The sequence below is a fragment of the Eubalaena glacialis genome, chromosome 3, assembly GCF_028564815.1.
Source record: "Eubalaena glacialis isolate mEubGla1 chromosome 3, mEubGla1.1.hap2.+ XY, whole genome shotgun sequence".
NCBI classification, from domain to species: Eukaryota; Metazoa; Chordata; class Mammalia; order Artiodactyla; family Balaenidae; genus Eubalaena; species Eubalaena glacialis.
Window position 1 is genome coordinate 188,511,396 of NC_083718.1, and position 15,659 is coordinate 188,527,054.

General features: G+C 38.4%; 1 protein-coding gene across 5 annotated transcripts in view; it reads left to right on the top strand.

Annotated features, from left to right (window-relative positions):
* Window positions 1-15,659, top strand: part of RERE (arginine-glutamic acid dipeptide repeats) — a 419,070-nt gene that overhangs the window by 25,758 nt on the left and 377,653 nt on the right. Inside the window, exon 1 of one of the 5 annotated variants that reach the window (XM_061185026.1) lies at window positions 725-742. The exons of the other annotated variants lie outside the window; for them this stretch is intronic. The gene's annotated coding sequence lies outside the window, so the exon portion shown is untranslated. Of the gene's footprint in view, window positions 1-724; window positions 743-15,659 lie in introns of those variants that run through there. 5 annotated transcript variants of the gene reach the window in all.

Genomic DNA, 15,659 nt, shown 5'->3' on the forward strand with positions numbered 1-15,659 from the left:
ATTCATTCCATGCTTCTTTCCTAGCTTCTGGTGGCTGCCAGCATCCCTTGGCTTGTAGACTCATCACTCCAATCTCTGCTTCTGTCTTCACTTCTTCTCTCTCTCATTTCCCTCTGCCTGTCATCAGTTTTGGGACCCACCCTAAATCCAGGATGATCTCATCTTGACATCCTTAACTTGATTACATCTGCAAAGACTATTTTTCCAAATCAGACCAAATTCACAGGAACTGGGGGTTTAGGACTTGGACTTAACTTTGGGGGACCACCATTCATCTGTATTGACTCCTAAGATAAAGTGTAGTATGTACTGGTAAGGGAGTAGGGGCAAGTAGATCTCTGGTGCCCCTGGGGTCCTATTAAAGGACCTTGGCATAAATTGAAATGGGAAGGCCTTGGAAGGTTTTGAGCAGAGAGTGACATATGATTTGTATTTTTAAAGGATCACTCTGACTGCTGTATTAACAACAGACTGGGGCAAAAGGGTGGAAATAAGGAGACAGGTAGGAGGCTATTGTAATAATCAATATGAGAAATGATGGTGGCTCAGACCACGGTAGTAGCAGTGAGGGAGTGAGAAGTGTTTGGCTTCTGGATGTCTTTTGAAGGTAGAGCAACAATATTTTCTGATGAATTTTGATGTAGGGTCGTGGTGAAAGAGAAGAGTCCAGAATGATTGCAAGGTTTTGGGACTGAGCAGCTGGAAGGATGGTGGTGTCAGGAAGGAAAATGAGAAGACTGAGGTGAGAACAATCGGCAACAGAAATTTCTGAGAAGAGATCAGCAAAAATGGAAAACCAAGAGACTGTAGCTGATAGTAGATGGCACCCTGGAAGCTGAGCACGAAAAATATATCAAGCAAGAGGGGGAGATGAACTGGGGAAAAAAACCCTGCTAAACCAGGTCAGATTAGGACTGAGAATTGATCATTGGATTTTGCAATGTGGAGGTCAGAAGTGATCTTCACAAGACTGGTTTCAGTGGAGTCAAGAGCCTTATTGGAGTGGGTTTAAGAGAGAATGAAAGGAGAATTTGAGAGAGTGAATATAGCACCTTTGGGGAGAATAGTTGAAGGTAGTAGAAATTTAGTGAAGAGAAGAGAAAAAATTTTTTTTAAGATAGGAGAAATAATAGTATAGAAGTATCTTAGTGTCTCAAAATTTTGTGCATTTTCAGGGGATTAATGGGTTGCCTGAATCCGTCCATGAACCTGCAGTTTAGGAATTCCTAGCCTATGGCTTGCCAGTAAAACCATGGGGCACCAACGTACTTTCTCCCTTGAGATTTCTCTTTTGTGTTAATAGTTTGCATGGTTTGGTAATTAGACCACAGGGAATGAGAATTCCTAAGTGTCGTCAGTTTTCCTTATAAGGAGTGGACCTTAGTGCAAATCATTTACTTACATTAAAAAATTATAATTTTACACTTAGTACTTACCCAGGCACTGTTCTATGTGAGTTTAACCTTTATAATAATCCTATATGTTATTTTATTTTCCCTAAGTGGAGGCACAGAAAGTTTCAGTAACTTGCCCAAAGTCACCCAGCTAGGAAGGGGCAGAGCCAAGTTTTGAATCTAGGCAGTCTGGCTCCAGGGTCTGTGCTCCTAACTACAGCGCTGTGCTTCCTCTGGTAGTTCTGTAGTGGCTGCTAATGGTGTTTGGCTGTGGGGTGAGGGAAGTGGGATGGAGGGAGGTGTTGAAGGGCAAATGATGCTTTTGGAAGGTCTTTGAGAGTTTCATCAGAAAGAGTCTGTAAAATAGAAAGTGTTCTTGTGGATTTGTCCCAGGTGATGTGTAATGAATATAGTAAAATTATAATAGTTTTTATTCCAAGGATTTGAGAACAGCTGCTTTTCTTCCAACAGATTGGTGAGCAGCCTATTCCTTTCTACGAGAGTCGTTGGCTGGCACAGAGATCTCTGTTCTCTATTTCCAGCAGGTGAAATTGCTCCCTTTCCACCTGTGCTTTATTTTCTGGTTCCTTTGACAGTAGGGCTTGATATTTTGGTGTACCCTGGATGGCATTGTTCTCTTGGATCAGATGACCTAAGTTACTGCCTCTGTTTATTGTAGAGTGGTTGGTTCAAGTATGCCTTTGGGACCCTAGAGTGAAAATGGATGATCCTGAGTCAGTGTGGCTTGAAGAGCATATCACTAAGAAATTCTCAGTCTGGTTGGATAGGGCAGATTGCATTTGATTTGATACAGGTTGCTTACCCCTTTTCTCTACCATGTGGTCAATCTTTGCTTTCTGAGGTAACTCAGGTGTGTTCTTTTTCCTGTAATTTCTACTTGAGAATGGACCAGCAGAGGCCAAGAAGTAGGGGAAGTAGTTCACATGAAGGTACTGGAACCCATATAGAATGTCATTTACCCCAGAGCACAAGTCAAATTAGTGACCGAGTTGATATGGGAACCCAGTTTTCTTAATGTCTAAGTTAATACTTTAAAAAATGTTGTTTTGGGAATTCCCTGGTGGTCCAGTGGTTAGGACTCGGCATTTTCACTGCCATGGCCCGGGTTCAACCGCTGGTCGGGGAACTAAGATCCCGCAAGCTGTGTGTATGGACCAAAAAAAAAAAAAAAAAAAAAGTTATTTTATTTTATTATTTATTTATTTTTAAATTTTTTTAAAGATTTATTTTTTTATTTTTATTTTTGGCTGCATTGGGTCTTCGTTGCTGTGCGTGGGCTTTCTCTAGTTGTGGCAAGAGGGGGCTGCTCTTTGTTGCCGTCCTTGGGCTTCTCATTGTGGTGGCTTCTCTTGTTGCAGAGCACGGGCTGTAGGCGCATGGGCTCAGTAGTTGTGGCTCACGGGCTCTAGAGCACAGGCTCAGTAGTTGTGGCTCACGGGCTTAGTTGCTCTGTGGCATGTGGGATCTTCCCGGACCAGGGCTCGAACCCATGTCCCCTGCATTGGCAGGCGGATTCTTAACCACTGCACCACCAGGGAAGCCCAAAAAAGTTATTTTAAAAAGTATAAGTACTTCTGTGCAATTATATAGTCTTCATCATTACAATGAATGTATACTGTTTCATACGTGTTTTCAGTTTTTTACTATTGTGAGTAACACTGTGTGGATCTTTTAAAAAATTCAGTAAATATCTAGTGTCACTGTTTCAGGCACTGAGGATAGGATAATGAATAAAGAGAAATAGAAAAAAACCCTCAGCTCTCATGGAGCTTGTATTTATAACAAGATGTGTCTTCTCATATTTATAATTATTTCCCTAGATAGAGTATAAGCGAGTTTTGATATTACAAATAAAACTATTCAGTAGCAGCATATCTAAACATTCGAACAAAGTTTCTTTTAAATTCTGTGTAAAAAACTGAAGTTTTCTACACTGTTTTCTTTGATTTGTTTGCCCCTTACATATAAGTACTATCAAAAATTAAAATGAATAGGGACCTCTAAAAGGAAATGTTTTAAGTATCAATTTTTGATAATTGAAGAACTTGGTTAATTGCTTTTTTCCACTAATCAGCTAAAATGTATTAATGTCATGATTTTTTGGCATGGTTGAAAAATTTTTCAGTCAGTTTATTGTAAATTTAACTGTTAAGATCTATATTAAGGTTAAATTTTAGGTTGTAAAGGTGACTAGTAATTTTCCATGCCTTGCACCATCCTGCTTTCATTTCTACAAATTCTCTTAAGGACTTGGCAGCATCTTTAATAAAACTGGATGACTTGGGTACATGGCATTCGACATGATCCAGTCTGCTCTGAGATGCCCAGTTTGAACTTGCACTTGAAGTGTGCCTAACAAAGAAATATTCCTTTCAAAAAGGTATAACCAAACCTCAGCTGGAAAAAAGGTAGTTGATCTGTTCAGACTACACATCAAGAACAGCTTCCGATAGCTGAGTAGAGTAGAGGGACTTGAAGACAGCAGAGTCTGTGTAGGTGACCACAGTGAGTTGTTTTGATACTTAGTCTAATAGTAAATATATACATTAGAGAAGCTTTATGTAACGGCTGATACTTGAGGTGCTCTGCTGTTAGCTTCGTATGGCGAATATAAGATAGCGTTGGAGCACGGGGAATTATTCTAGTTGCTGCATTCTCTCATTACTTCTAATAACCCATTTCTTCTTCAGAGAGGTCTAGTAGTGATATCAGATTTCGGGTTCAAACTGAGGTCTGGGTAGCTGAAGCCTTTTCTACTATGTCCTACACTTTTCCTTAAAATTAAGACACATTTTGTTGTAGAATGACCTGTCTGAAACTGTATGTTTGTTTTGGCTGTGCCAAAAAAACATAAGGGATCTCAGCTCCCTGACCAGTGGTTGAACCCGGGCCACGGCAGCGGAAGTGCCGAGTCCTAACCACTGGACCGCCGGGGAATCCCAGAACTCTGTGTTTTTCTCTAATTTCGTTTAGAAAATAAAATATTCCCTTCTGTTTTATTTTCCCATTTTATTGATATTTTGCTTTAAGAAGTTCTAAAAATTGAACCTAAGTTAGATCCTTCTTCTTTGTGTTTTTCCTTTCACAGTTAGTTCCATTATTAAATTTTAATGGTGTAAAACATAAGAAACATATTCAGTGACACTTGACAGTATGTTTTTTTCTAGGAGGGCAGAGAGGAAATCTGGATTTCTTAGATAAGCCGATACCTTCCAGAAATGGAAACAGCCATATAACTTACTGTTTTAAGTAGGTTGCAGTGTAAATGTTAGCAGATAAAATATTGATGGCTTTCTTGCTCCATTTAGAATTCCTTCAAAGGTTTAAGTGCTTATTGGCTTCACTCAGAATAAGTAGTTCTAATTTTTGGCTTTGATGTTATTTTAACATTCAGTAAAAGAGAACATATTTAAGGGGAAGGTCAAATATTGATGGTATTTAGAGGAATTGGAAAGAGAAAAATTTATTTTTAAAATCTGGAAAATTGTGCATTACATACTCAAAATAGAATGAGACAGTTTTTTGGGGAAGAAAGTACCTAATAACTTCCTGTGAGTGAAAAAATTTAGAAAGAATTAGATGAGTTAATATATACAAAGCATAAGTGATGAAAGCAGTCAAGCATTCCAGTGTTTATTGAATGTCTACCATGTGTATTTGATGTTAAGTGCTGGGAAATACAGATGTGGGAAAGATTTAAAAAGAATTGAGAGAATAGATTATGAGAGGAGGTATGAGGATAAGATAGTTTACATGATTGAATTTTGCTCTGCTGGAATAATGAAATAATTTTGAGGAAAAGCAGGAGATGAGGGTTGGACCATCCATGAGTTAAAATGAAAACGCCAGTACTTGAGCAGTTTTATGATTCTCTCCTTGAGAGGATGAGGTAAAGTATGATTCTCGTCTATGTAATAGAATAATAATCCATTTTGATTCTTTTTTTAAGTCATTGAAGTAAGTTGGGTGTAGTTTTTAAATAGTTTACCAAATGAAGGGGGAGATATGAAATTCCTAGAAGCAGGGAGAGTAAACCAGAGTAAGTATGAGTGAACTCTGAACGATATTGGCAGGAAGAAAACAGGATCAAAGGAGGAAAGGTTCTGATGGACAAATCTATCTGATTATTCAGGATTGCTGGGGGCAGTGGTCTGAATGGAATGCCTTGAATTTGATGGTTTCAGACACGGAGCAGGTTGTGGCTGTGTAAGTGGATGGCTTTATGGAGTGAAGGGGGAGGTCACTGGAGTTGAGGACCAAGCACCTGGCTTGGGTATCCTCTTGTTGCCATCACCTTGATTATGGTAGGACTCAGGTGAGAAGGAAGACTGTGAACAGATGTCAAAGACTTCTGTAAATGGGGGGAAAGACCACGCAGAGATGGTTCTTTTTTTTTTTGTTTTTTTTGGATTCCTCTCTCTCCTTTTTTTATCATTTAAATTTTATTTTATTTTTTAATACAGCAGGTTTTTATTAGTTATCTATTTTATACATGTTAGTGTATATATCTCAATCCCAATCTCCCAATTCATCTCATGCACCCCCGCATCCCCCCCCCCGCCACTTTCCCCCCCTTGGTGTCCATACATTTGTTCTCTACATCTGTGTCTCTATTTCTGCCCTGCAGACCAGTTCATCTGTACCCTTTTTCTAGATTCCACATATATGCGTTAATATACGATATTTGTTTTTCTCTTTCTGACTTACTTCACTCTGTATGACAGTCTCTAGATCCATCCACGTCTCTACAAATGACCCAACTTCATTCCTTTTTATGGCTGAGTAATATTCCATTATATATATGTACCACATCTTCTTTGTCCATTCGTCTGTCAGTGGGCATTTAGGTAGCTTCCGTGACCTGGCTGTTGTAAATAGTGCTGCAGTGAATACTGAGGTGCATGTGTGTTTTTGAATTATGGTTTTCTCTGGGTATATGCCCAGTAGTGGGATTGCTGGGTCATATGGTAATTCTATTTTTAGTTTTTTAAGGAACCTCCATACTGTTCTCCATAGTGGCTGTATCAATTTACATTCCCACCAACAGTGCAAGAGGGTTTCCTTTTCTCCACACCCTCACCAGCATTTGTTGTTTGTAGATTTTCTGATGATGCCCATTCTAACTGGTGTGAGGTGATACCTCATTGTAGTTTTGATTTGCATTTCTCTAATGATTGGTGATGTTGAGCAGCTTTTCATGTGCCTCGTGGCCATCTGTACGTCTTCTTTGGAGAAATGTCTATTTAGGACTTCTGCCCATTTTCTGGTTGGGTTGTTTGTTTTTTTAATATTGAGCTGCATGAGCTGTTTATATATTTTGGAGATTAATCCTTTGCCCGTTGATTCGTTTGCAAATATTTTCTCCCGTTCTGAGGGTTGTCTTTTCGTCTTGTTTGTAGTTTTCTTGCTTTGCAAAAGCTTTTAAGTTTCATTAGGTCCCATTTGTTTATTTTTGTTTTCATTTCCATTACTCTAGGAGGTGGATCAAAAAAGATCTTGCTGTGATTTATGTCAAAGAGTGGTGTTCTTCCTATGTTTTCCTCTAAGAGTTTTATACTGCTGGGTCTTCCATTTAGGTCTCTAATCCATTTTGAGTTTATTTCTGTGTATGGTGTTAGGGAGCGTTCTAATTTCATTCTTTTACATGTAGCTGTCCAGTTTTCCCAGCACCACTTATTGAAGATACTGTCTTTTCTCCATTGTATATCCTTGCCTCCTTTGTCCTAGATTAGTTGACCATAGGTGTGTGGGTTTATCTCTGGGCTTTCTCTCCTGTTCCATTGATCTATATTTCTGTTTTTGTGCCAGTACCATATTGTCTTCATTACTGTAGCTTTGTAATATAGTCTGAAGTCAGGGAGTCTGATTCCTCCAGCTCCATTTTTTTCCCTCAAGACTGCTTTGGCTATTCGAGGTCTTCTGTGTCTCCATATGAATTTTAAGATTTTTTTGTTCTAATTCTGTAAAAAATGCCACTGGTAATTTGATAGGGATGGCATTGAATCTATAGATTGCTTTGGGTAGTATAGTCATCTTCACAATGTTGATTCTTCCAATCCAAGAACGTGGTATATCTTTCCATCTGTTTGTGTCATCTTTGATTTCTTTCATCAGTGTCTTATTGTTTCCTGAGTACAGGTCTTTTACCTCCTTAGGTAGGTTTATTCCTAGGTATTTTATTCTTTTTTTGCAGTGATGAATGGGATTGTTTCCTTAATTTCTCTTTCTGATCTTTCATTGTTAGCATATAGGAATGCAAGAGATTTCTGTGCATTAATTTTGTATCCTGCAGCTTTACCAAATTCATTGATTAGCTCTAGTAGTTTTCTGATGGCATCTTTAGGATTATCTATGTATAGTATCATGTCATCTGCAAACAGTGACAGTTTTACTTCTTTTCCATTTTTTATTCCTTTTATTTCTTTTTCTTCTCTGATTGCCATGGCTAGGACTTCCAAAACTATGTTGAATAATAGTGATGAGTGTGGACATCCTTGTCTCGTTCCTGATCTTAGAGGAAATGCTTTCAGTTTTTCACCATTGAGAATGATGTTTGCTGTGGGTTTGTCATATATGGCCCTTATTATGTTGAGGTAGTTTCCCTCTATGCCCACTTTCTGGAGAGTTTTTCTCATAAATGGGTGTTGAATTTTGTCAAAAGCTTTTTCTGCATCTATTGAGATGATCATATGGTTTTTATTCTTCAATTTGTTAATATGGTGTGTCACACTGGTTGGTTTGTGTGTATTGAAGAATCCTTGCATCCCTGGGATAAGTCCCACTTGATCATGGTGTATGATCCTTTTAATGTGTTGTTGGATTCTGTTTGCTAGTATTTTGTTGAGGATTTTTGCATCTATATTTATCAGTGATATCAGTCTGTAATTTTCTTTTTTTTGTAGTGTCTTTGTCTGGTTTTGGTATCAGGGTGATGGTGGCCTCATAGAATGAGTTTAGGAGTGTTCCTTCCTCTGCAATTTTTTGGAAGAGTTTGAGAAGGAAGGATGTTAGCTCTTCTCTAAATGTTTGATAGAATTTACCTGTGAAGCCATTTGGTCCTGGACTTCTGTTTGTTGGAAGATTTTTAATCACAGTTTCAATTTCATTCCTTGTGATTGGTCTGTTCATATTTTCTGTTTCTTCCTGGTTCAGTTTTGGAAGGTTATACCTTTCTAAGAATTTGTCCATTTCTTCCAGGTTGTCCATTTTATTGGCATAGAGTTGCTTGTCTCTTAGGATGCTTTTTGTATTTCTGCGGTGTCTGTTGTAACTTCTCCTTTTGCATTTCTAGTTTTATTGATTTGAGTCCTCTCCCTGTTTTTCTTAATGAGTCTGGCTATAGGTTTATCAATTTTGTTTATGTTCTCAAAGAACCAGCTTTTAGTTTTATTGATCTTTGCTCTTGTTTTCTTTGTTTCTATTTCATTTATTTCTGCTCTTATCTTTATGATTTCTTTCCTTCTACTAACTTCGGGTTTTGTTTTTTCTTCTTTCTCTAGTTCCTTTAGGTGTAAGTTTAGATTGTTTGAGATTTTTCTTGTTTCTTGAGGTAGGCTTGTATTGCTATAAACTTCCTTCTTAGAACTGCTTTTGCTGCATAGGTTTTGGATTGTGTTTTCATTGTAATTTGCCTCTAGGTATTTTTTTATTTCCTCTTTGATTTCTTCAGTGATGTCTTGGTTATTTAGTAACGTATTGTTTAGCTTCCATGTGTTTGTGTTTTTTACGTTTTTTTACCCCTGTAATTGATTTCTGATCTCATAGCGTTGTGGTCGGAAAAGATGTTGATATGATTTCAATTTTCTTAAATTTACCGAGGCTTGATTTGTGACCCAAGACGTGATCTGTCCTGGAGAGTGTTCCGTGTGCAGTTGAGAAGAAAGTGTAATCTGCTGTTTTTGGATGGAATATCCTATAAATATCAATTAAATCTATCTGCTTTATTGTGTCATTGAAAGCTTGTGTTTCTTTATTAATTTTCTGTCTGGATGATCTGTCCATTGATGTAAGTGAGGTGTTAAAGTCCCCCACTACTATTGTGTTACTGTCGATTTCCTCTTTTATAGCTGTTAGCAGTTGCCTATGTATTGAGGTGCTCCTATGTTGGGTGCATATATATTTATAATTGTTATATCTTCTTGGATTGATTCCTTGATCGTTATGTGGTGTCCTTCCTTGTCTCCTGTAACATCCTTTATTCTAAAGTCTATTTTATCTGATATGAGTATTACTACCCCAGCTTTCTTTTGATTTCCATTTGCATGGAATATCTTTTTCCATCCCCTCACTTTCAGTCTGTATGTGTCCGTAGGTCTGAGGTGGGTCTCTTGTAGACAGCATATATATATGGGTCTTGTTTTTGTATCCACTTAGCGAGCCTGTGTCTTTTGGTTGGAGCATTTAATCCATTCACGTTTAAGGTAATTATCGATATGTATGTTCCTATTACCATTTTCTTAATTGTTATGGGTTGTTTTTATAGGTCCTTTTTTTCTCTTGTGTTTCCCACTTATAGAAGTTGCTTTAGCATTTGCTGTAGAGCTGTTTTGGTGGTGCTGAGTTCTGTTAGCTTTTGGTTGTCTGTAAAGCTTTTGATTTCTCTGTCAAATCTGAATGAGATCCTTGCCGAGTAGAGTAATCTTGGTTGTAGATTCTTCCCTTTCATCACTTTAGATATATTGTGCCACTCCCTTCTGGCTTGTAGAGTGTGTGCTGAGAAATCAGCTGTTAACCTTATGGGAGTTCCCTTTTACGTTATTTGTCATTTTTCCCTTGTTGCTTTCAGTAATTTTTCTTTGTCTTTAATTTTTGTCAGTTTGATTACTATGTGTCTCAGCGTGTTTCTCCTTGGGTTTATCCTGCCTGAGACCCTCTGCGCTTCCTGGACTTGGGTGACTATTTCCTTTCCCAGGTTAGGGAAGTTTTTGAGTATAATCTTTTCAAATATTTTCTCTGGTCCTTTCTCTCTCTCTTCTCCTTTTGGGCCACCTATAATGTGAATGTTGTTGAGTTTAATGTTGTCCCAGAGGTCTCTTAGGCTGTCTTCATTTCTTTTCATTCTTTTTTCTCTATTCTGTTCCGTGGCAGTGAATTCCAGCATTCTGTTTTTCAGGTCACTTATCCTTTCTTCTGTCTCAGTTATTCTGCTATTGATTCCTTCTGGTGTATTTTTCATTTCAGTTATTGTATTGTTCATCTCTGTTTGTTTGTTCTTTAATTCTTCTAGGTCTTTGTTAAACATTTCTTGCATCTTCTCGATTTTTGCCTCCATTCTTTTTCCGAGGTCCTGGATCATCTTCACTATCATTATCCTGAATTCTTTTTCTGGAAGGTTGCCTATCTCCACTTCATTTAGTTGTTTTTCTGGGGTTTTATCTTGTTCCTTCATCTGGTACAAAGTTCTCTGCCTTTTCATTTTGTCTGTGTTTCTGTGAATGTGGTTTTCCTTCCACAGGTTGCAGAATTGTAGTTCTTCTTGCTTCTGCTGTCTGCTCTCTGGTGGATGAGGCTGTTTAAGAGGCTTGTGCAAGTTTCTTGATGGGAGGGACTGGTTGTGGGTAGAGCTGGGTGTTGCTCTGGTGTGCAGAGCTCAGTAAAACTTTAATCTGCTTGTCTGCTGATGATGGGTGGGGCTGGGTTCCCTCCCTATTGGTTGTGTGGCCTGAGGCGACCCGGCACTGGAGCCTACCTGGTTCTTTGGTGGGGCTAATGGCGGACTCTGGGAGGGCTCACGCCAAGGAGTACTTCCTGGAACTTCTGCTGCCAGTGTTCTTGTCCCCATGGTGAGCCACAGCCACCCCCCGCCTCTGCAGGAGACCCTCCAACACTAGCACGTAGGTCTGGTTCAGTCTCCTTTGAGGTCACTGTTCCTTTCCCTGGGTCCTGATGCACACACTACTTTGTGTGTGTCCTCCAAGAGTGGAGTCTCTGTTTCCCCCAGTCCTGTTGAAATCCTGCAATCAAATCCCGCTAGCCTTCAAAGTCTGATTCTCTAGGAATTCCTCCTCCCGTTGCCGGACCCTCAGGTTGGGAAGCCTGACGTGGGGCTCGGAACCTTCACTCCAGTGGGTGGACTTCTGTGGTGTAAGTGTTCTCCAGTTTGTGAGTCACCCACCCAGCAGTTATGGGATTTGATCTTACTGTGATTGCGCCCCTCCTACTGTCTCATTGTGGCTTCTCCTTTGTCTTTGGATGTGGGGTATCTTTTTTGGTGAGTTTCAGTGTCTTCCTGTCAATGATTGTTCAGCCGTTAGTTGTGATTCCGGTGCTCTTGCGAGAGGGAATGAGCGCACGTCCTTCTACTCCGCCATCTTGAACCAGTCTCCCAGAGATGGTTCTATTACCACTCCGTGACATTTCTTTTGTGTAATTTCCTTTTCTCTTTATTTCATTGTGTTTGAATATCATTGGTATCATATGTTTGTACTATTTTTGAACTTATTTTAAATGTATTTTTGCATTTTCCTTGCTTTATAAAGTGGTAGTAGAAGTTAATTGTATAAAAGTTAGAAAGTAGGGTTAAAAAGAAACTTAAAAGGATCCTAGACAACTAATGTTAGCTATTTGTGATATGTTCTTCCAGATTTTTTTCCTACATAGGCAGTATTAATACATTTAAAAAATAGTATCATGTTAGATATATTTTTGCAGTTACTGTTTACTCAGTAAAATATGAATGTTTCCATGTCATTCAGTGTCAATAAATTTACTTTCAGGATTTTCTAGTATCTTTGCCATAATTTACTGACTGAATCCAATTATTATCGAACATTTCTAACATCTGCTATTTTCCTCACCCAATTGTGTATTGTATCTTTAATATGGTTTATAATGGTTGCATAGTGTTTTGATGTGTGGGTACACTGAGAGTTGACAGTAGTGAAGGATTGCTTTTAACCCCTGACCTGACTGACATGTCATTTATGGAGGCCAATTCAGTTTCATAGTTATGGCCACACACATAAATGTTTTCTCTGAGTATGAACTCCCAGGATTTTTGGAGTTTTTTTTTTTTTTTTTTTTTTTTTAATGAGAGGAAGTTGACCATGCCAGCCTTGGTCTTTGTGCCATTTCCTGGACCCAGAAGACTTATACTGAAGAATGTTGGGTGTTTAACAATTAGGAATTTATTTTGCCATGTTAACAGCAAGATATTTATTTGCCTTTCTTCAGTGAAAAAGGGTAAATAATCACTGACTTTTTCCCCTTAATTAAGCATTAAAAGCAAAATTGGGCATTTAAGTATTATGAGAATTATGACAATGACATAAATTGCCTTGCATTTTCTTGTGTGATGTCCTTGGGAACAGTACACGTGTTTTGCAGAAAGCTTTGATTGAAAATATTTACACAGAAAATGAGCTTGTAGTATGAACACATTGAAATAACTAATTTATCACGCCCTAAAATAAATCTCAGTGTCTACAGCATCCAAGGACTCCTGAAAGCTGATTCTTAATTTGTTTTTGGCTGTGTTGGGTCTTCGTTGCTGTGCACAGGCTTTCTCTAGTTGTGGCGAGGGGGGCTACTTTTCATTGCAGTGCATGGGCTTCTCATTGCGATGGCTCCTCTTGTTGCCGAGCACGGGCTCTAGGTGCAGGGGCTTCAGTAGTTGTGGCACTCGGGCTCAGTAGTTGTGGCTCTTGGACTCTAGAGCACAGGCTCAGTAGCTGTGGCCCACAGACTTAGTTGCTCCGCGGCATGTGGGATTTTCCTGGACCAGGGCTTGAACCCGTGTACCCTGCATCGACAGGCGGATTCTCAAACCACTGCGCCACCAAGGAAGCCCCGTAAAAGCTGATTCTAAAGATAGGATTGAACTGGAAAGAATGACTACTGACTTTTTTCATATAACTTCTTCAAAGCACTTTTCTGAAGTGAGTCTTTTACTTATTTGTTAACTTGTTCATTGTTTGCACATCACTGCCCCCCCGCACACCAGAAAACAAGTCACAGTTGTAAATTTACCACTGTATCCCCAGTCCCAATTAATAAAAATTGTAAAATGGATGAATGAATTGTATTAGATCTGTTTTTAATCCATGTAAGTTGCTAAAGAATTAACTTCTGAAAAGAGAGTAATTTTCCAGATACACATGAGTAAAATGAAATGAAGCAAAGAGTGTTTTTCTGCGGTGTTCTGGTGATGTAGAAGGATAATCTGGGAGTCCTGCTTTTCTGTAAATAGTATTCTTCCCTCTAACTTGCCTAGATAACAACCACAACTCTACCATTTTGACCATCTCAACCATTGCATGTTTTTCTAACTATTGATTCTGAACTTGTGTTTTTTTTTTTTTTTTTTTTAAATTGAAGTATAGTTAACAATGTTGTGTTACTTTCAGGTGTACAGCAGAGGAGTGATTCAGGTATATATATGTGTGTGTGTGTATATATATATATTTGTTTTTTCATTCTTTTTCTGATTTTTTTCATTATAGCTAATTACAAGTTAATAAATGAAGTTCCCTGTGCTATACAGTACGACCTTGTTGCTTATTTTATATATAGTAGTTTGTATCAACTAATCCATAACTCCTAATTTATCCCCCCCCCCTTGCCTTTCCCCTTTAGTAACTGTAAGTTTGTTTTCTATGTCTGTGAGTCTGTTTCTGTTTTGTAAATAAGTTCATTTGTATCATTTTTTTAGATTCCACATGTAAGTGATATGATGTTTGTCTTTCACTGTCTTACTTCACTTAGTATGATAATCTCTGGGTCCATCCATGTTGTTACAACTGGCATTATTTCATTCCTTTTTATGGCTGAGTAATATTCCATTGTATACGTATGCCACATCTTTATCCATTCATTTGTCGATGGACATTTAGCTTGCTTCCATGTCTTGGCAATTGTATGTAGTGCTGCTATGAATATTGAGGTGCATATATCTTTTTGAATTAGAGTTTTTTCTGGATATATGCCCAGGAGTGCGATTGCAGGATCATATGGTAATTCTATTTTTAGTTTCTTAAGGAACTTCCATACTGTTTCCCAAAGTGACTACCAATTTACATACAACTATGGAGCAGGTGGGCTCCTTAGTTGCAGCCCATGGGCTCCGTAGTTGTGGCATGTGAACTCTTAGTTGTGGCATGCATGTGGGATCTAGTTCCCTGACTAGGGATTGAAACCAGGCCCCCTGCATTGGGAGTGCGGAGTTTTAACCACTGTGCCACCAGGGAGGTCCCTCCAGCATTTATTATTTGTAAAACTTTTTGATGATGGTCATCCTGACTGGTGTGAGGTGATCCCTCATTGTAGTTTTGATTTGCATTTGTCTAATAATTAGTGATGTTGAGCATCTTTTCATGTGCCTATTGGTCATCTGTGTGTCTTCTTTGGAGAAATGTCTGTTTAGGTCTTCTGCCCGTTTTTTGATTGGGTTGTTTGTTTTTTTGTTATTGAGTTGTATGAGCTGTTTGTATATTTTGGAAATAAAGCGTTTGTTGGTCACATTGTTTGCAAATATTTTTTCCCATTCCTGTAGGTTGTCTTTTTGTATTGTTTATGGTTTCCTTTGCCGTGCAAAAGCTGATAAGTTTGATTAGGTCCCATTTGTTTATTTTTGCTTTTATTTCTGTTGCCTTGGGAGACTGACCTAAGGAAACATTGCTATGATTTATGTCAGAGAATGTTTTGCCTATGATCTCTTCTAGGAGTTTTATGGTGTCCTATCTTATATTTAAGTCTTTAAACATTTTTGAGTTTATTTTTGTGTATGGTGTGAGTGTATGTTCTAACTTCACTGATTTGCATGCGGCCGTCCAGCTTTCCCAGCACCACTTGCTGAAGAGATTGTCTTTTCTCCATTGTATATTCTTGCCTCCTTTGTTGAAGATTAATTGACCGTAGGTGTGTGGGTTTATTTCTGGACTCTCTGTTCTGTTCCACTGATCCTTATGTGTATTTTTGTGCCAGTATCACGCTGTTTTGATTACTGTAGCTTTGTAGTATTGTCTGAAGTCTGTGAGGGTTATGCCTCCTAGCTTTGTTCTTTTCCCTCAGGATTGCTTTGACAATTCTGGGTCTTTTGTGGTTCCATGTAAATTTTAGGATTATTTGTTCTAGTTCTGTGAAAACTGTCATGGGTACTTTGATAGGGATCACATTAAGTCTGTAGATTGCTTTGGGTAGTATGGCCATTTTAACAGTATTAATTCTTCCAATCCCAAGAACATGGGATATCTTTGCATATTTTTGAATCATCTTCAGTTTCCTTTATCAGTGTTTTATAGTTCTCAG